The sequence below is a fragment of the Dendrobates tinctorius genome, unplaced genomic scaffold (assembly GCF_039654945.1).
Source record: "Dendrobates tinctorius isolate UK_male_01 unplaced genomic scaffold, ASM3965494v1 ptg000046l, whole genome shotgun sequence".
NCBI classification, from domain to species: Eukaryota; Metazoa; Chordata; class Amphibia; order Anura; family Dendrobatidae; genus Dendrobates; species Dendrobates tinctorius.
The window spans coordinates 46,522,223-46,543,150 of NW_027361714.1; the positions used below are offsets into that span (position 1 = coordinate 46,522,223).

Below are 20,928 nucleotides of genomic sequence, written 5' to 3' on the forward strand. Positions count from 1 at the left end.
TGGTTCTTTAGGTTTATTCGGAATTCCGCTATAATAATTCTGTAGAAAGGGTGTTGTACATCAGCTGCCTATAGACACAATGCGTAATAAACATAGAATCAATAATGAAGTCTGGATCCATAAATGGGAGTTTTAGATCTGGAGGATGGGGGTCATTGTGGATTTCTGTGCCGCTCTGAAACGTATGGAAATTTACAATTGATCTGTTAGTTCCTGAACAACAGAAAAGACAAAAGAGCACACTGAAAGATAGATTCCAGAAAATGAAGGGGCTGTCCTTTGGGAACATTTTATTTTCTTATTTAACCCCTTGACCTCAAAGCCTGTGTTCACTTTCGTGACCAGGGCAAATTTTACAATTCTGACCACTGTCACTTTATGAGGGAATAATTCTGAAACGCTTCAATGGATCCCACTGATTCTGAGACTCTTTTCTTGTGACATATTGTACTTCATGATAGTGGTAACATTTGTTCGATAGGACTTGCTTTTATTTGTGAAAATATGGGAAATGTGGCGAAAATGTCTAAAAATTGCACATTTCAAATTTTTTAATTTTCATGCCCTTAAATCAGAGAGTTATGTCACACAAAATAGTTGATAAATAACATTTTTCACATGTCTACTTTACATCAGCACAATTTTTGAAACTTTTTTTTTGGTTAGGAAGTTTGAAGGGTTAAAATTTTACCAACAAAATTTACAAAATTTTTTTTTTTTTTTTTAGGGACATCACATCACATTTGAAGTCACTTTGAGGGGTCTATATGACAGAAAATCCCCAGAAGAGGGAGCATTCTAAAAACTGCACCCCTCAAGGTGTTCAAAACTATTTTCAGGGTATGTGCACACATTGTGGATTTTGCTGCGGATCCGCAGCGGATTTGGCCCTGCAGCAGATTCTCCTGCGGTGTACAGTACCATTATAGTCAATGTAAAACAAAAAATGCTGCAGATTTTTCCAGGCAGATTTGCTACGGATTTGAATCCGCAGCATGTCCATTCTTTGTGCGGATTCAGCAGTGTTTTTACACCTGCTCCATTATAGAAATCCGCAGGTGTAAAAACGCAGAGGAAATCCGCACAAAATCTGCAGAAAATCCACAGGTAAAACACGTCATTTTACCTACGGATTTAGCAAAATCCAAGCGGAAAAATCCGCAGCAGAATCCGCAACGTGTGCACATACCCTCAAGAAGATTATTAACCCTTCAGGTGCTTCACAGGAATTAATGGAATGTTGAAGGAAAAAAAAATGAACATTTAACTTTTTTTCACAAAATTTTTACTTTAGATCCAATTTTTTAATTTTTGCAAGGGTAACAGGCAAAAATAGACTCCAAAATTTGTTGTGCAATTTCTCCCGAGTACCCTGATCCCCCCATATGTGGGGCAAAACTACTGTTTTAGTGCACGGCAGGGCTTGGAAGGAAAGGAGCGCCAAAAGGACTTTTTGAATGTAGAATTTGCTGGAATAATTAATGGACGCCATGTTGCATTTGGAAAGCCCCTGATGTGCCTAAACAGTGGAAACCGCTGATATGTGGGAAAAAAACCTACTGTTTGGGTATGTGCACACGTTGCGGATTTGACGCTGCAGATTGGCTAGTGATTTACAGTATGTTATTCTATGGGAAAAAAAAAAAAACCCTGGCACATGCTGAGAAAAAATCTGCGCAGAAACGCAGCAGTTTATTTTCCGCAGCATGTTAATTCTTTATGCAGATTCTGCAGCGTTTTTACACCCATTCCATTATAGGAATCCGCAGGTGTAAAAACGTATGCCAAACCCGCATAAAAAACGAGCGGATTTTGACCTGCGGATTCTGCCAAAATGCGTGGAAAATTCCACACAGCAATCCGCAACGTGTGCACATTCCCTTTGGGTGCATGGCAATGCTCAGAAAGGATGGAGTGATGTTTTACAAAGATTTTTTATGGAATTTTCGGCAGGTGTTATGTTGCATTTGGAGAGCCCCTCAGATGTGCCTAAACAGTGGAAACTCCCCACAAGTTGCCATATTTTGGAAACTAGACTGCTCAAGGAATTTATCTATATGTGTGGTAAGCACTTTGATCCCCCAGTTTACACTGTTGAGTCATGAAAATTAGAGAAAAAAAGAAAATCAAATTTTTTCCTCTTAAATAGTTTTTTTTATCCCCAATTTTTTTATTTTCACAAGGTTAACAGGGGAAAATGGACCCCAGCGCGTTTTTGTGGGCTGGGCGCAGTGCCAAAAGGGGGCAAAATCAGACCAGCGCACAATCAGCGTATCCAACGCTAAATATAGGATACGCTGATCGCATGCAGCCTCATGCGATCAGAGGAGGAACTGATCGGGGGGACGCGGCCGGGGGCGGGGCTTTGTGGCGGCCCTGCGCTGCGGCCAAAACGCTAGTTTGAAACTAGCCTTAGTGGCTCAAAATCAATTTTGCACTTGGGTTTTATGAAACATTTTGTCCTATTTGACTTTTACAAGGTCTTTGTTTCCCTTCAAATTCTACTTTGATGTGGTCCGTGGTCAGAAATCAGCTGAAAGAAGCTCAGAAAAAGACAGATAAAAGAATTACAAACTTGTCAGACATAGCGGTCTGACTGATAGATTCTCAGTTAACTCATTCTGCAGCAAGGTATACAACGTCGATAAAGAGGCTACAGAAAGAAAAGCGGTAATTAAAAAAATAAAAAGGTTCCAAGCACCATACAAACATTACTTATGCCTGTAATTAAATTCACTTCGGTAAGAAGAACCATAATGAGGTCATCACCGGGTATGCATGCCAGGCTATATTTGTTCCATGCATCTCCAAAACTGGAGTTGTGCAGGTTATATTCTGACCATGATGATTTTTATCACAATTTTAAAGCTAGTCTTTGTCCCAATGAAATTGGTTTTGTTGGGTTCCACCCAATGTAATAATATTTCCACCCCTGTTTTTTATATAATTTATTGAGCAACCTCATGTGAATGAGAAGCAACAGTTATTTCATGACATTGTCCTCCCAGTCTGACTAAGACGTGTACGTCACAGGACACCGAGTTGGAAACACCTTAGCTGACTTGCATAAAATAATTACCATATTTCCTAAATATGGATTAATACAAGAATACGGTCACAATTATTACTTGGTCTGCTATAGAATTACAAAGAACAGTTATAAGAAGTAACAATATTGTAACACTGGGCAGGGGATCCTTTCAAAAAATACAAAACGAGTATTTGTCCATAAGCCGAGACGCTTCTCACTTCTCCAGATGTAAACAGCATGGAACCAAAGCTACATACTGCCAGTTGGAAATCTTTGCAAGTGGAAATAGTTTCAACAGAACGGTATTCAGTATAAGCTCAATTAGAAGCCAATAGGCAAACAAATGGAAAGTTATAAATGATGCCCCAAAATATTTTACTGAACCCAAACAGAATCACCTGTCAGCACAAGAGTTATTTAATTTGACATCCCGTCTGTAATACGTGACTGCTGCAGCCAATCAGCACACTCCATAAGATACGGACAGCACTCGGATGACATCCACATGGTATTTGTTTGTTTTTTTTTCACGGGGCCATTGGCAAGGTTGATCCGCGACAGAAACCAAAAGTATGTCTCCAAACGGTCCACCAAAAGAGGACATCTAAAAATGCTTTTGATTGTAATGGGTCCCCCGTACATAAATAGCATATGTGAAACCAAAACCTCTTTCAGAACTTTCGGAGTTTCTGCTCAGAGCCAAAACTCAGCTAAGGCTAGTTTCACACAAGCGTTTTTTTGACGCAGCGCACGGCGCCACTAAGCCCCGCCCCCTGCTGGCTCCCTGCCCGCCCCATCCGGTCATCGCCGCCTACCATCGCACATGGATGCTTGCGATCTGCGCACCCTATCTTTAGCATAGGGTGCGCAGATCGTGCGCTGGCCGTGCGCTAGTAGGATTTTGGCGTGCGCTGCGCACTTTTGAAGGTGTGCCCGTGTGTGCCGAACGCAGCATGTTGGCTAGAAGAAAGGTGGCACAAAAACTCTGGAAGAGCGCTTAAAAAAGAAAACCGCTGGTGGGTAAAAATATAAAAAAATATTCAGGATATCTACAACCCCTTTCAAAACACTAATAAAGACGCTTCAAGGGAGAAAAAAACAAAAAAAACACGGAGATTGCTTCAGCGGTTTTCCGTTTGGAAAATTTGGTAGGTATGCCGCCTGGATAAGACGTTGTGTGCATCTATCTTTCCATTTAAAACTCTGTGTTACGGATCTAAAATATTTTTTCTGCCAAAGACTGACCAAGTAACTAGCCAATGTAATACATAAAATATATTATAAAAAAGAAACATAAGAATCTAGCCTTAGCAACCAATCACATTACAGCTTTAACCCCAATGAAAACTGAAGCCTAATTGGCTACTGTGAATAATGAGCTTTCCCACCCCACATTCATTTTTTATGACTGCTCCAACTGTGCTGAGGCTCACATGTACGAAGGGTTGACTATAGGGAGCGTTAGGCTTGAGGTTCGCTACCGTTATGGATTTTGGTAGCATATAAGTACATACATGGTAACCATGGGGAGCATAGGACAGGAGCCACCATAACACCTCAGCACCTTCCAATAACAATCACTACTTCAACTTCTTCAAACAAGTTTACAGAAAATATACAGCTGACATCCTTGTTCCCAGGAAAGACTGCATTTACACAAGGCGGAGTCCAATTTGTGGCTCCAAGCTGTCACTTTGCAGCGAAATAGAACTATATCAATACTTCCGATTAGCTTTGCTCAATGGTACAAAAAGTTATAAACTCTAAGAAACAGTCAGCAGTCCCATATAGAAGACGACAAATTTCATGGCGCACGCCACCTAAAACTATGTTCCCACCAAGAGCTTTTGATGTTTCTGCACCTATTAAGTAAATTAGGTTACTTGCGTTTGTTTTTAAACTTTTTTTGTGTTTTTGCGTCTTGTTGGTATATTATGCTTTAAATAAAGTTATTTTGTTTTTGTCTTTGACAAAACTTTATTGACACAGTCATGTGCAGATTACATGCGGTTTTTGTGTATTTTTTGCTTGCAGATTTTCCACATCCAATACAGGTCTGTGGGAAATATCTGCACATAAAACTCATTGTTCCCGCAATAGAAGTTGACCTGTTGCGGATAGGAAATACGAACCGCAGGTCAGTTAATGCGGAGGTAAAAAAAAAAAAAAGAAGAGCAATAGCCAGGAAATTTTTATAAATCCCATCCACTTTGCTGAAACCGTAGGTCGCTGCTTTTTTGACGCAGAGTGAAAAACTCACCAAAAACTCATAGTGTGCACACAGCCTAAGTGTATGCGAATTATGGGAACACCGGTCGGTTTTAGAAAGTTTTTTTTTTCTCTTAATCATTTCCTCCGACATCAGAATACATTAATGCTTGCTGACTTCGGGGGTCTACACATTAGTGCCTGCCACATGGGAACACACACGTGAACTACTTTTAAGGCCTCATTCAGACACTCACATTCTTCTTGAATGTGAAAGAAAATGACTAGTTTACATTACTGTTCTGGATTAAACCAGTGATTGGTTAGGGTGCCCATTTTTATCAACAGTACTTTGCTCATATGCAAAAAAAACAAAAAACACATACAGCACATGGATGATAATGTATGGTATATTGCACATTATTATTATTATTGTTTTAGTTTTTTTTTTTTGTTTTTTTTTTTTACAGACCATATAGTTGTATAGACTATTTTGATCTGTTACTCAAAAACGGACAGGTCTTCGTGGCTTTTCTTGGAAATAAAAAAAAAAAAAAGGAATGTGAACAGCTCCATAGATCATAATGGGTGCATATTCTATTCCATCACTGAAAAACGTGCATAGATCACATACGTGAAAAAGGGACGTCTCAATGAGGCTTCAATGAAGTGCATTTTGGGCAGCTTTCCTCTGAGCTCTTTCATCCAGCTCGGTTTGATTGACGGGTCCCTGCCTATACAGAAGTACTTCTCTGTAACAAAGGAGCTTGTCGATACTTTTCGTCTATGACTAGGACAGCAAGAATATCCTGAAAGGTTCCTTTTAAACCATTTTGACCCTCACGCTGCCCCTAGTGGTAAAATACATGAAAAAAATAGATAAATAAGAAGACTTAGAATTGTTTATAAAGTCGGATCGGATACAAAATCAACAATATGATGAGATAAAATTCCAAAGAAACGGAATTTATAATAGGTATGACAAATAAGTACAAATAGAACATCAACCTACATAAATCAGATACATATCATTGAATGCAAGTCCTGTATACTGCGGTCTGTTGTAGCCAATGCTTTGATTACAAGGACCAGAGGTAAGGGCCACTGGAGATTGCGTTGTGCCGTATCCTCTGGGATGCTAATGGTTCAGGAACAGCACTGCTAGGTATGTAATGATGCTATTTATTTCTGTACCTCTGAGGGATAGGCTCACTGCATTTACAAGAGTGCTGCTAGGGTACTCAAAGTGCTGCGTTCACAAGTCTGCAGGATACTGTATGCAATGCTTGATCACCAATGATATCTTATGGTATAAGAAATATATTCTAGCACCAAAATCCTCTTCAATAAAAATATTTTTTTTATTCCAATATCTTAAAGTTGTAAAAAAAACAACCAAGCAAAAAAACAAAAACAAAACAGTATCTTGTCTGAAACGCGTCTGCTGTTTTAATGGTTTGTTTCTGTGGTTTTGAGATGCAGGAAAAAAAATAATTTTTATCCAAGAAGATTTTGGTGTTTTAATACAAGTTTTTCTTTCTTCAAACATCTTAAAATCATAGAAACACACCACCCAAAGCAACGAAGGATCTTTGAAATGAGTCTGTGGTTTTTATTTGTAGTGTTTTATGATTTTATAATGTTGGAAGACAGAAATACTTATTTTTATCCAAAAAATGTTGCGGCTGGAACATATATTGTATACTATTTATGTCACTGCTGAAACTTCTGTTTTCTATCACGATTCCCAGGATCAATATTTAAGAACATCTGATTGGCGAGTGGTCTAGCTCCTTATTTTCATATTGTATGAATGTCATTTGTACTCAAACAATAATGGACCTTTCCAAATTTATGTGTCACGTTATTTCTGTATTCAAGCAGACCTCAGTAGCAGCAATATTATTAGACAAATCCGTCTGACCTGTTTATCGGTAGTTGTTGGCTGCACTTGATAGCATAATATAATTCCTGACCAATGATAGTCAATCACTTGGTGATTAAGCATTAGTCTAATGTGTATCTGGTGACCACTTAGAACCAGCTAAAGTCCCAAAATAAAGATCAGATATGTATTCCACGCCTGTTCAAAATGTCAACCTTTGGTTTGGCAATTCACCATATGGCTGTCCTAAATGACCATATTAGAATAAAACTGAAGAGTAATGATTCTCTGCTGTCCTACATAAAACAGTGTCCTGAAGCTGAAATTATATATATATTTTTTTTTACTTGTGCCACTATCCCCAATAGTTATACAGTAAACATTTTATATTTAATGACCTTCAGCTTGGTCACAAGCCATGGCGACTTGCTGGATGAATGCTCTGTAGGAAGATCGATCTTGTACAAGCCAGGGTCTTCTCCACCGTTAATGTGATAGTATCAAGAAATCAGGTTGCTGGTCGTCTTCGCCTTGTTCCTTCTATTTTTGCGATCATGATGCTGTCTCGTATGATGTATCCAAAGTAGGCAAGTCGTAGCTTGGTGATCCTTGCTTCGAGTGACATGTCTGGTTTGATTTGTTCCAAAATTTATTTATTCTTCTTGCCATCCATGGTTGACTATATAGGTTTCTGAATGTAGGCATTACAGTCAGAATGAGAAATCCATTGCTTAGATTGTATTTGTGATTCCCTTAAAGGGAACCGATCAGCAGATTTTTTTTGCAGTATGTACACATTCATTATGTAAACTAGGGGGCAGGTCAGTGAGGGATCAGTGACCTGTCAACAGTCTGCATTATGCATACCTTAGCAGAGCACCACATAAAGACCCCCACCCACAGGCCGCACGGGGTACTAAAGGGACACTGTGGCAAATTTTGGCCGCTGTCCGCTGACTGCTGGAGCCCCAGTTTGGGCTTCAAAGGTTCCCCCCATGCAGTGACGCTGTTTCTTCAGGGAGCTGCTCCCGCCCACAGTGGGAGGTCCCTCGCCTAGTCACATGACCGGACGGACATCCTGTCTCTCTCAGCTTACCCGGGACCTGTTGCCCAAACGCCCTTCCTCTTTTATTGTCTCTGTTTTTAAGTCGCAGCGGTGGAATGGGTGGAGAATTTGTTGGTGACGAAACCTGCACCAGGAGTCAGGTAGGCAGATAATCTCCCTACACCCAGTTGTTTGGCAAAGTATTGCTGGTTTTGAGCTGCGACCAAGATATTTATCCATACAAAAGATGAGTGTATTTGTTTGTGAAAATCTCTCCACAATAAAACAGTTGTTTAATAAATATGTTGTGGTGTCACTTCATGGGGGTCAGCGTTTTCGGGTAGCGGCAGTCAAGCATATCATTAACTCAAAACTGAAAATAAAGATTAAACAACAACCACAAGACGGATTTCAACAACCAAAGTATCATTTTAATCAGTATAACGGCGCAAACCTGATGCTGTCTGTAGGTTACTGTGCACAATCCTGCTAATAGGTTTATTTTAATGGAGAGTCTGATGCCAGGATATACCACTCTAAATTTTGGCATATGTTTAAAGGGGCACTGAAAGAAGATCAATTTAGAATATTTAGTAGCAGAGACTCAGTGCTTTCACCTTATGGCATCCATTAAAAATTATGATTTCAATTTCTGGATCAAGAATGGTAAGAGAGGCATGCAAGTGAAAATGCATCCCTTTCGCCGCAGTGAGAACATGAGTCTCATGGGTATGAATGTACAACACTGGCATTGACACTGGGTTGAAAACATGATGGTAATTTACAATTAACCACGAACCATTCCAAACATATAATATATGTAGAACATAAATCTGCTGTGTGTTACGCATTCATGATGCACTAGACCAGTCAAGAGTCTTAAACCATAGTCTTACCACACTCCCTTGGCTTCTATTGACTTATTCCAAGCTCACATCCTACACTGTATGCAGCAAATATGTATTTGTGGCGCCCCTGAGGCTCGGTCGCCACAGAGGTACTGCACCTTCTCATAAGGTGTAGTGCCCCACCGTCCAGGTAAGGTGGAAACTCCTTTCTTCACTTCAACACTCGCACCCCACACAACAGGGTAGTTCTGCACAACCACATTGCGGCTCAGTGCTTAGAGAGTAGCAGAGCACCTTTGGTGGTTCCCTGCTTGGAACACTGGACATGCTGGGAGGTGGGTGGAGTTAAGATACATAAAAGAGTGGGAAAGTGTAGGATGACAGGTCAGTCTGACAGAAGGTCAGTCGGGTAGGAAGTCACTCAGACAGGAGTGAGGATCCCTGGAAGAAGGGATGGAGGAAGGAGTGCTGCAGCTGCCTCAGTGATCTGAGCCAGCTGGCACGGGAAGGGAAAGGAAGGAGAAAGACGTAGAACTGAAAGCTAAGCTTCCATAAGAAAGAAAGACAAGTACGGAACGAAGGAGTAAGGAGAACAGAGAGGACGTGGGTTGGAAGAGGAACTCTGCCTATAGGTTCTCAGCGCAAGGCCGGGGCACGGTCCCCGAGGTTGTATGGACACTTATGGTTCTGCAGCAGACACCGGTGGAGTAGTTGGCTGTAAATGCACTACTCCCATCTAAGACTTGTGGCACAACAGCAACTGGATAGAGAGCCAGGACTCAGGAGAAGGGAGTCCCCGAAGCAGGCTACAGCTATCTGCCGTACAAGTAGCGTTCTTGGGAACATCAGTCAGGAGGAACTCCAGTGTAACTCAGTACTAGGAGATCTTCACACTTTAAGGCGCTATAGAGGAGTCGTTCAGAAAGGTACATGTTGGCGGAGTGTTGGAGGGGAGCGTTCCATCTTGCCTGGGGGTTGACTGAGTCTCTGACCCGGAGGACACGGCCCGGAGACAGGCACCCTTGCGTACCGCAGACTGTGAGTAAAGCTTTGGAACTACAAGCCCCGGTGTCCTCCATTCATTCTTACGCCAACCCGCTCAGCACCGCTACATCTGGGTACCATCCTTTACACCGCCTGTGCCTCTCCTCATCCAAGGCAACTAAACGGCCCTGGGGCTACAGCTTCACCTGTGGGGAGCTTCACCTTCCATGCTGCAACACATCACCTGCCCCAGAGGATCCGCATGCAGCGTCGGCCTAACATCTCACTTGCCGAACACCACAGGTGGCGTCACGAACTATTCCACTTAAACTACATTACAAACTCCCATTGATTTTTGGGCGCCCAGGGCCACGGACCGGGTCACCGCTGCTGTGACACATTCTCCTGACACCGGCCCGGTACCGAGTACCCCACGGCCCTGGGAGGGCGACCCATATTCAGGGTACAGAGTCCATCGCTGCTATGAGATGGCATTAGCTGGCAGATGCAAAACTCCTTCCCCGACACCTTCACTCTTACTGGTTATAAGCATAAAACTTAGTTTGGAGAGTAAAAAGGGAACAAATAAAAAAAGAAGAGAATGACTCTTAATGAAATCCAAAAATGCTAAAGACAACTCAAAACTAAAAAAAAAAAACAATCCAACAAATTAGATCTCGGGGTACAATCCATTTCTGGACTTGCAGGTCGAGAGCAAAGTCATTGTTGTCGCGTTACACACATATGACATCAAGCCAGGCCTTCTAATTCGAAGGGACACCTAGGATGACAGCAGATAGGAAGCCAGCCACAGCGCTCCCATCAGGCGGCCATTGAATACTGACTTGGTTGCTGTACCCAGGTCCTGCAAATCTACATGATCATCTCTAGTGTGTGGATCTGTGAAATGCTATGGGTCAATGTGCCGTGTGTCTAAAAACAAACAAACAAAAAAAAAAAAACAGCACACAGACGTGTTCCATGGATGAGTGAATATATATTTACCAGGACCTACAATAGATTTTCTCATCTGGTCCATATGTATCGAAATAAAAATGCATTAGGCCACGAATGGACCATGCCAGAGATTTTTGTGTGTCAGATGCTGCATTAGGTCCTGTTATTAGGAAGAAAAGACAAAGTAAATGATGAAAACCCATTGCAGTTTTTCACGTATTGGATTTAGAACTTTGTTCCCATGACTAAGTTCAGATGATCATTTGAAAAAAATAAAATCATCTATTTTTTGTCCCAAAAACAAAAGATGGTTTTTCATCTGCATGGTGCTTTGCAGTTCTGTTCTTCCACGTATGAATGTCAACTAGATATACTTCTTTGCTTTAGGTTTTGTTTTTAGGATGTTCACCATTTTGGTCCATACCACTTTCTGATATCTTTTTATTCCATTTTTTAGAGTAGTGATGTGACAAAAAAAAACAAAAACAGCAATTTTGCCTTTTCATTTTTTTCCATTTTGGTATACACCATATGAGATCATATGAGATATTTTTCTAGATTTCATTAGTTTGAACCGACATTCAAGCACATGGCAATACCAATTGTGTAATTTTTTTTTCGGGGAGGGAAGGTTGGGGGATAGATTCAGCATTTACATTTTGGGAAAGGGAGCGATTTGTACTCTGGGGTGTTTTATATTTTTAAGTTAAAAAATAATATGGCAAAAAAATATATATTGTATTATGTTTTACATTTATAAGTACTTTTTAAGAGACTTAAACCTTTGATCCCTTAATCATTTACACAATACACTGAAATTCTAGATCATTGCAGACTCATGTATATTTACTTTGTAGCTGTACTGATATCGATGACTCTGGGGCCTTTTGTAGGCCCTCAGCTGCCAGAACAACCTATTGGCACCTTGCAGCATCAGAAGCGCCCTCTTCTTCGCATCTGAAAGTTTAAACTGATGCGATTGAGGTTAGCGCCAATAACAGCAGTTACAACACAATCTGCACTCGTGTACAGAGCAGAGTCCACTCCGTACAGCAAGAGCACACATCCACCATAGATGTACAACGGTTGTCACTAAGGAATTAATGCATGTACTGAAGTTAATGGCTTGATCTCAAAAAAAAAAAAAAGACACGGAGGAGACTAGTGCACACTGTGATTTTCTTCTACAAATTACATTGCTGCATATTGAAAGTCATTTGACATATTGCGTCTCGTTGATCGGTGTGTAGTCCATGCGCACTTTTCTGTGCCGACAGGCAACATATATAACGAGAAAAGACTGATCTGAACATCTTATGACATATAGAAAACACAGATGTGAATCCAACCTAAATGGATTGAAAAATTATGAGAAATTCACATCAGTCTATCAGTTATTCAATACACCACCAACTGAACCCATGGAAAGAAGGGAGCAAAAAATTATGATATGATGACGTCAACATGGCACCAGTTGAGAGTCCAAAAGAAAAAAAGAAATCGGACCCAATCAACTTACAATTCCGTAAACTTAAAACGTGAAATTAACTTTTCTGCACTTCACTTCAAGCATTACAGGTTGGACAATTGAAACCAAAGCAACATTAATTGGCAGTTTACAGTCATTGTCTGCTGTTCTAGGGTTACAAGATAGGCAAGGCTTGAGATCTGTCAGATTGCCAGGCATTGAACGTCTTCCCGCTCTCAAAGCTTATGTGTCATGAAGCAGAAAGACAGAGTTTGGAGAGAAGATAAATTGTATTGCAGAATAAAACATGTCTGTGCATTTGTCGTCTGTCATTCAGAGGTGACCAAAACGCACCTGTCCTATAATTGACACGCATATATATATATATATATATATATATATATATATATATATATATTGTAGAGAAGCCAGGGCGCTCACACCGACAGTAGGTAATCAGCTTTATTTCAGTAGTAACCAAAGGGTGGATGGCAGTGCCCTATCAGATCTTCTGCACCTAACAAAACCCACAGACTGCTAAAATCCACCATATGTTTGGTACATCGAACAGAGGGTTGGATGCAGCAGGTACTGTGGGTGGTGAGAGAGGTGCAAGTGGTTGGCCCCGGTTAATGCAATGTTGGATGTGGCAGCTACTAAGCATGGTGATGGGCATGCTTGTGGCTGGTACTGTGGATGGAGGGACAGCTATGTACAACTGGCAACATTAAGGAGGAGCACCAAGAAAATGCTCAAGAACTCAACCATGAAGCCAGTGGAGTAACTAGTGTCCAATGGGCTACAGTGCAAATATGGACCTGGGATCCCACATGCGGGTGAGTCAGACGTATGGGCCCTTGCAGCATTCTAGATTCCATAAAGACATATGTGTTTGCCCCACACATAATGATGCCCCCTATCCTGGGCCTCGGCCTGGTATAATATTCCCCATCTTGACCCTCTTGCTATAATAATGTACTCCATTCTGACCCCTTCCTATAATAATGTTCCCTATACACATTTAAAAAAACTAAACAAGACGATTCTGCTCACCTTCATCCGATCCCATGACACCTCTTCAATAGCTGGAGCGAGAGTTGACAGCTTACTTTGGCTTCCTCGGCAGGGTGCACAACATTTTTGGTGGCGTTTACTGTAGTGCTATGAGCGGATGGATCTCCGCGCTGCAATACAATCCAGATGAATCAATCAGGCCCCCCTCCCACACCAGTCCGTTTGCACTCCATGTGACCACGATTGTTACCCCACTACATGAAGCAACATTGTGGTGCCCCTGAAGGTTCAGTCGCCACAGAGGTACTGCACTTCAACCAGAGGTGTAGTATCCCACCTTTCAGGTAAGATGGAGACACCTAACCTGGGTCTGACACAACACTGCATCCACCACACACAATAGCAAAAGGTGCTGTGCTTCACCAGCCCTGCTGGCTAGGAAAGGGTGTTAGAAGGTGGGTGGAGCTTTAGAGTTAGAGCTGGAGAATATAAGGGAAGTTAGGAGAGTCTTCCCGTAGGGGAAGAAGGGGAAAGACGTGCATAGGCAACCCTCCTGTAGGGGAAGGGGGAAAGGAATAGAATTTTGCAGCAGACCCCTTGTCTGAGGGGCTGCTGGTATGGACTGAAGGAAGCCCCTTGAAGGAGAAAGGGCTTCCCAGAGGCACGGGTGGAAAGAGTGCTCCCCGTGGGGTTCGATCCACGCTGACGGACGTCAGGTGGGGGAAATCCAGGTCGCAGAAGGGTCTCGGCCCCTAGCTAAGTGGAGTGGACATCAGGACTCAGCTAGGAAGCCGACAGCTGTGGCAACTTTAGGGACCACAGGCATTAACCACAGTTATCTTCACTGGAAAAGCAGCCAAAAGGGAGCAAGGAAGCGAACTGTGCACGTTATCCGACAAGGTCCGCGGCTGCTGAAAATATTCCGTTTGCATCAGTTTGATAAGACCAGTATTTTTTTTTGTTTATAAGACTGTAAAAAGGTGACTGGGACCCTCGACTGCCTGCTCTCCTGTGGACACTGTGCACCTGTAACATTTGTGACTCCTTGTTATCTGCTACTGTAAATGTAATATGAGGTTCTCTTAATGTTTCTTTAATGTGTAATATGTTGTCTTAAATGTAGCTTAGGGATAGAACCTTAGGAGTTAACAGTTGGAAAGAGTTGGAAAGGGGACAGTGCAGAGCCCCAGCAACTTGGAGAAGGGACTTCCGGCTTCTGGTGCCGTGCTCAGGAAGGCTTGCCCAAGGCAAGACGTGCTTCACTGCCGGGAGCAGGGGACACCCCAGGAGGGGGAATAAAGGACTGCCAAGGACTGCTGGGCAGTGTGGACGGGCACCAGTGCTGCGGGAGCGGCAGCAGGCCTGTTGGTTCCCAGAGTCCGGATGGGAACGGTTGATACTGCATAATCTGTGAAGTCGCAGAGAAAGCGCAGGAAACATTACTTTATTTCCCTCATGTTCATTAAAAGTTTACAACGTTTGGATAGAATCGTGACCTGTGGTGTATCTGAGGACGTGTTTCCAGCGTGAAGAACAACCCTGTGAAAGAAGTAACTGACTGTGCTGCAGGACCGGGACTTTATCTGTCTTTCTATGTCAAGGGGCCAGGGTGCTCACTGGCTGTGACTTAGTGGACTCACCCACAGTAACCACCCCATGCCACCTTGTTACAAGATGAAGACATGTAGCATTCAAAAGTCACAAAAACATGGTGTGAGATAGGCAGAAAGCTTTCAGTCTGATTAGTGTTGTATCTGTCTTTTTTGGCATGATGTTTTGCCCTAGAAACAAACCTATGATTAGCTGAGCCTGTGACATAATACATAAAAGCATTAAACCTTGATACCTAATACACATTCAGAAACTGGAGACACCATGCTTTGTTCCCACAGTGAATAGAAAAACAAAAGAACCACAGCTCACGTAGAGCTGTGAACTGTGTTAAACTCTCCCGACTGCAAACATGGAATATTGCAGGTAACCATTTAGCGTCATAGGCTAGTAGCTTAATTCCCCTAGAAATCTAAACATTGAAGGCTGGTAGGATCAAATATTGAAGATTAAAATGGAATTAGTCAGTAGGATCAATACTCCTAAGCTGTCTGTATTGGCATGCAGGTCATAGGAAGCTCAATAAGAGGATACCTTAATATATGCGATCAGATGTCTTATTTCAGAGAAATCAATGTTTTTCTTATATGTAAATCAGCAAATCAGGACTATGGGCTGGACACTGATGTCAGTGAGGATATGTCTACAGAGATTATTTTACATGAAAAGGGGAGTTCTCAGTGTGAGACATGTAATGACTGACAGTCTGCTCTCCTGATCTCACTCCAGAGCTGAGTGTGATTACAACTAACAGTAAAGCAGAGCTGACTAGGTCTCTATACAAACATAACTGCAGTTGTCCTCTCATAGTGATTCAGCTTCCATCTCTCAAACAGCAGTTTAGGGAGAGGGCAGAACAGCAGAGTTGAGAGCACAGAGAAGACAACTGCAGATATGTTTGTAATGAGACAAAAGGTACATACTGCTGTACTGTGTTAGTTATAATCACACACAGTTCTGCAGTGAGATCAAGACAGCAGATTGTCAGACATTACATGTCTCAGACTGCTATCCTCCTTTCATTAAAAAGATCAGTGCACAGCCCATAAATCTTAACAACTAATTTAGATATTAAGCAAAATGTGGATTTCTCTAAAACAAGATAGTGTATCGCATATATCAAGATATCAATTGATTCAATTTCTCTGACCTGCATGCCTATATAGATGGCTTAGGAGGGTTGATCCTACTGAGAGAGTACCTTAAAGACACTCCTGATGCAAGGTTCCTTTAAAGTAGCCCTTGATCTGTCAAACAAAGGAAATACCTGACCCTGTCCAATCAGTAGTGAAGTTGTCAAGTCAAGTACTACTGCCATATGTATTCATACATTTCTAAGATGAATAACAGAGGAAATATGCTCAAGACCTATAGTGACTATAGAACATTTAATCTTAATTATCCAGACGTAAATTCAGTATGTCAGGAGAAATATGTTATTAGCTTTATGTTGACTTGAATTTATATGTGTCTTTCTTTGGTTGGTCAAGAAACACAGACTATTGTTTGTACTAGCCTAAATGTGACTCTGGAGTTGTGGTTTGCTGCAAGCTCATTGTCTGCTATCTTTGAGGGATAGATACATAGGATACTTGAATAATAGCTGTCTGATAATATGTTGACTGACCATTGTGTGGGAACCTGTGGCTTTTTGATATGCAAAATAGAGGAGTAAAAACTATGCAAATTGATTAAATACTCAAACAATGTGAGTTTCTCATTACACCTTCCTCTTGACCTCTGGATGAGGGCTTGAAGGACAACAAGTTGTGAACTATATACAAGGGGATAAGCAGCTGTAACCAGAGATACAAAGAACCAGAAACTCTTTACAAAATCACAGCCAGGAAAACTCTACAATATAGGACAGCAGTCAGGACATCATGAATCCATCACAAAGGACACAGATATGACATTCTAGAGGAAGCAAGCTTAGGGGACCACGACCTCGGCTGAAAGAATACGGATCTGCTCCAGTGACCATCACTGAACCTATGGATACGTTTGGGGAAGCCAGGATTTGGATCTACCTGTCACCTAGCTCCATGGAAATGTTCGGAGAAGCCAGGTTGTCACCCTCTAGTCACCTGGCCACATACCTTAACGGATTGTCAACCTCCTAAGCTTGTTGTTAAATCATAAGTGGGGTTAGTTGGCCTTGTAAGCTCCATATTTGCTGCTGCTCTAATCTCAGCAAGTCAGCAGAAGGGCAAGACTCTGTAGATTTGCACCATCTTGGGTATTTTGCTGGAAATGTTCTATGTGTTATTGTCTGTTGTGTGGTTCAATAAAATATTGTCACCCTGTTTTACCATCACCTTGTGTTGTTTGAGTTGTATTATGCCCACAGTATAAGGAGAGCAGGCTTTCAGTGGGATGAGCCTTGGTCGATGCGGTCTTAGGCCAGTAGGCAAGAGCACCTGCTGACCCCCCCCCCCAGTGTCCTCACAGCCATTTCTTAAAAGCACCACTCCAGCAGTTTTTTTCAGTGCAGGAGTGAGGCTTCTAATGCAACATCTTGTGAATGCAAATTATAACTGGCTGAAGTCATACGTTGGGTCATAAGCTCTCAATGGAAGTGTATGAGAGACAGAACCAGGCAACTGTAGACACTGGAGCGATCTGGCAGGTCACAAACTGCTGGAAAACGACGGGAGCGGCGTTGACAGATGGTGAAAACAGCAGCAGGTGAGTATAAAGGCCTCGTCTCACATAGCGAGATCGCTGATGCGTCACCGATTTTGTGACGCGCCAGCGATCTCGCTATATGTGACACATAGCGGCGATCGGCCCCCCGCTGGATATCGCTGATCGTGCTCGAATATCCTGGGCCATTTTCTCATCATCGGCGTCCCGCTGGCCAGCATGCATCGCTGTGTTTGACGCCGACCTGCGACCTCGTGGGCGACGCAGAACTCAGGGACGCAGGCTGGAATCGTTCAGAATAGCTGCTGTGTGACAACGCACCAGCGATCCTTACCAGGCTGTATCATTGTCGGGATCGCTGGTGCGTCGCTATGTGAAACGGGACCTTAAGTCTATCGTCAGTGACCTTAGATCAAAAGCACCACTCCAGTGGTAAAATAAAAATAAAACATTTGAATGGTGCTTTGTAATAGGAGTACTTACTGAAACAGAGAAGTCAGGGGTGCGGACTTGTCTTTAATTGGGCAAGTGTAAACCTTGACTTTGAATGGCTTTATCCTTAGGGTCCCGTTACATTTAGCAATGCACCAGTGATCCCGACAACGGTACGACCCGGTCAGGATCACTGGTGCATCGCTAAATGGTCGCTAGTAAGCTGCCAAACAGGCAGACCTCACCAGCGACGCAGCAGCGATAAGCGATCCATCGGCGGTCACGCTTACCTGTCACACGGCAGCGATGATGACTTCCGCCTGCGTCCATGTGTCGCTAGTCAGCGCCTGCGGGACGCCAACAAGGAAGAAATCGCCCAGGATGTTCGAGCGCGATCAGAGATATCAAGCGGGGGGGGGGGGGGGGGGGGGAGCAGGGAGCAGGTCGCAGGTACGTGTCACATGCAGCGAGATCGCTAGCAATATTGCTGTTGTGTCACAAAATCGGTGACGCTTTAGTGATATCGCTAGCGATCTCGCTATGTGAGAAGGGGGCTTTCGAAATGCCACTAAATCCATATCTTTTGAATCTGTGATGAATGTTTTGTCTTCTTTTCTTTGTTTCCTATGGATTTTCTAATGTAATGTATGAACACATCTTGGATCAAGATATGGCTGAGGCATAAGAAGTAATCACATGGCCCTAAAGCTAGGTATCTAAGCTTTAGCCAAGCAAAATGTTGAAGTATGCATGATAAACTTACATGGACCTGAAAATCATTGCATTAGGTGAAAGATGATTGTGTCCATAGCCAGTCATACCTTTAACCCAGTCCCTATTTATCAGAAAGATAAATAATGCAAATGTGATTACTAAATGTCTTAAGGAGATGAGAATACTTTCGATCATCACCACCCATTCCATTTGCAGCCCAACACTGACTATAAATAAATCCTTGCCCTCATGTGTGGGAAGAAATGGGAGGAGAACTTGGTAGTTCTGGCCGGCTATTTCCCCAATTATGAGTCACCCATTTAATTATAGTAGGAAACAGATTTCATAAAGCATCTAAAGCCGCACTCTCGATTAAAGTGATTGACTGCACCGACTGACTTTCCAATACCGAACAGACATGCATCAAGCAATAATTCTACACTGCAAACTTTCAATTTTCTGTTTAGTGATAGGAGCCCAGTTATAATATTTATATTCTCTGGAGATGCCATTCAGCTGTTGAGAAAGGCTGAACAGAACAGACCCCGATTCATCAAGACCAATGTATTTCTCGCTGGTCTTGACGAGGAGGTGTATGGGAGTCAAATGCTCGCCAATTCATTAAGAGGGATGCATGGAGTGCCTGATTTCTGGCATAAGAATGTCACAGCTCGTCAGGAGTTAGATAAGCCGTGACACCACGATCCTGACCTTTTTGGCAAAATTGAAACTGGTGTGAAAAACTAGCATTTCTGGTAGAAAACCACCGCCGATTTCAGTAGACCAGATGGGTGGGCATGACAACGCACCATCCCAGCTCTGTCTTTTTCAGTGGTTCTGATCTAAAGTGGTTTGAAAACGCCAAAAACTGCAATTTTTTTCTTAACTGCATTGTGCAACATAATTTGGGAAATTTTCACACCTTTTACACAACTTTTATGGAGCAATAGCTTTGATGAATTGGATCCAACATGTTTAACAGTTCATAAAAAAAAAAAAAAATAAGCAGAAGGCAACTCACAGGACCAGTGAATGTAATATGTATGGGAAAGACCACCATTGCCATAAAAACAACAATTTTTTTTTTTTTTATTAATCAACATACTGGTATTTTGTACGTAACCAATGCAAATAGCATAAAAATGCCTTCGAAATCTAAAGTAGCTCTTGGTGCGCTCTCTCAATGGCTTGATACTGAGCACTAATCAGCTGCAGAAGTAAACACAAAGCCTTTTCTTGCTTTGTCTCTGCATCTGTGGATAATTGCTTTGTCTTATTAGGCTGGGTTCACCCGCTGTGGATGAAAACTGCAGCAGTCGTTTTGCAGGAGAAACACACTGAAACACACTGGGCGTTTTTGCTGCTTTTTTTTCTGCAGCAAAACCTGATCTCTTGGCAGGAAAGATGCTGAGGCAAAAACACATGTTTTGATGCGCTTTTGTTGCAGTTTTGGTGCGTTTTTTTCATGTGTTTTTGGGGCTAACTTGTGTTTCTTTGTGCATGCTAATAAAGTTGAGTGCCCCACAGGGGAAAAAAAAAAAACCTACTTCCTGTAGGACCATACCTCTAGATCCTTTGAAAAGCCCTCAATTTATCTGCCACGTACAGTAAACTCGCAGTGACAGGTTATAATAGGATAGAATAGATATATACACATAGAAATGAAAATGTCAGTGACATATATAGCATAGATAGGTAGAAGAAAAGTCGGCAATTCATGTACCGTGTACTGTAAAATCACAGAGTGACAGGTTAGAATAGATATATACACAAAGAATACATACATACAGGATATAGATGTCATTGACCTCTATATATCGCCTCTGCACCGTGCAACTTTCTCACAGTGCTAGCAGGGATCTCACAGAGGTCACCATAGTTCAGCTCGCCTGGGAACGCAGCCTCAGCGACGTCACCGCTAGTCACTGAGGCTGCGCTCGCAGCAGCTTATTCACCAGTGATTCTCAGCCTGGACGGTCGCACCTTGACAATGTCCAGGTTGAAAACTGTTTATCCCTCAGACATGGATTATGGCATGGGACGGAACGATGGACAGGTGAAGGTGTGATGAAGGAGTTAACTGCT

At 42.3% G+C, this 20,928-nt stretch overlaps 1 protein-coding gene across 5 annotated transcripts in view; it reads right to left on the bottom strand.

Annotated features, from left to right (window-relative positions):
• MAP7 (microtubule associated protein 7) overlaps window positions 1-20,928 on the bottom strand; it is a 198,533-nt gene that overhangs the window by 162,017 nt on the left and 15,588 nt on the right. The window lies entirely within an intron of this gene.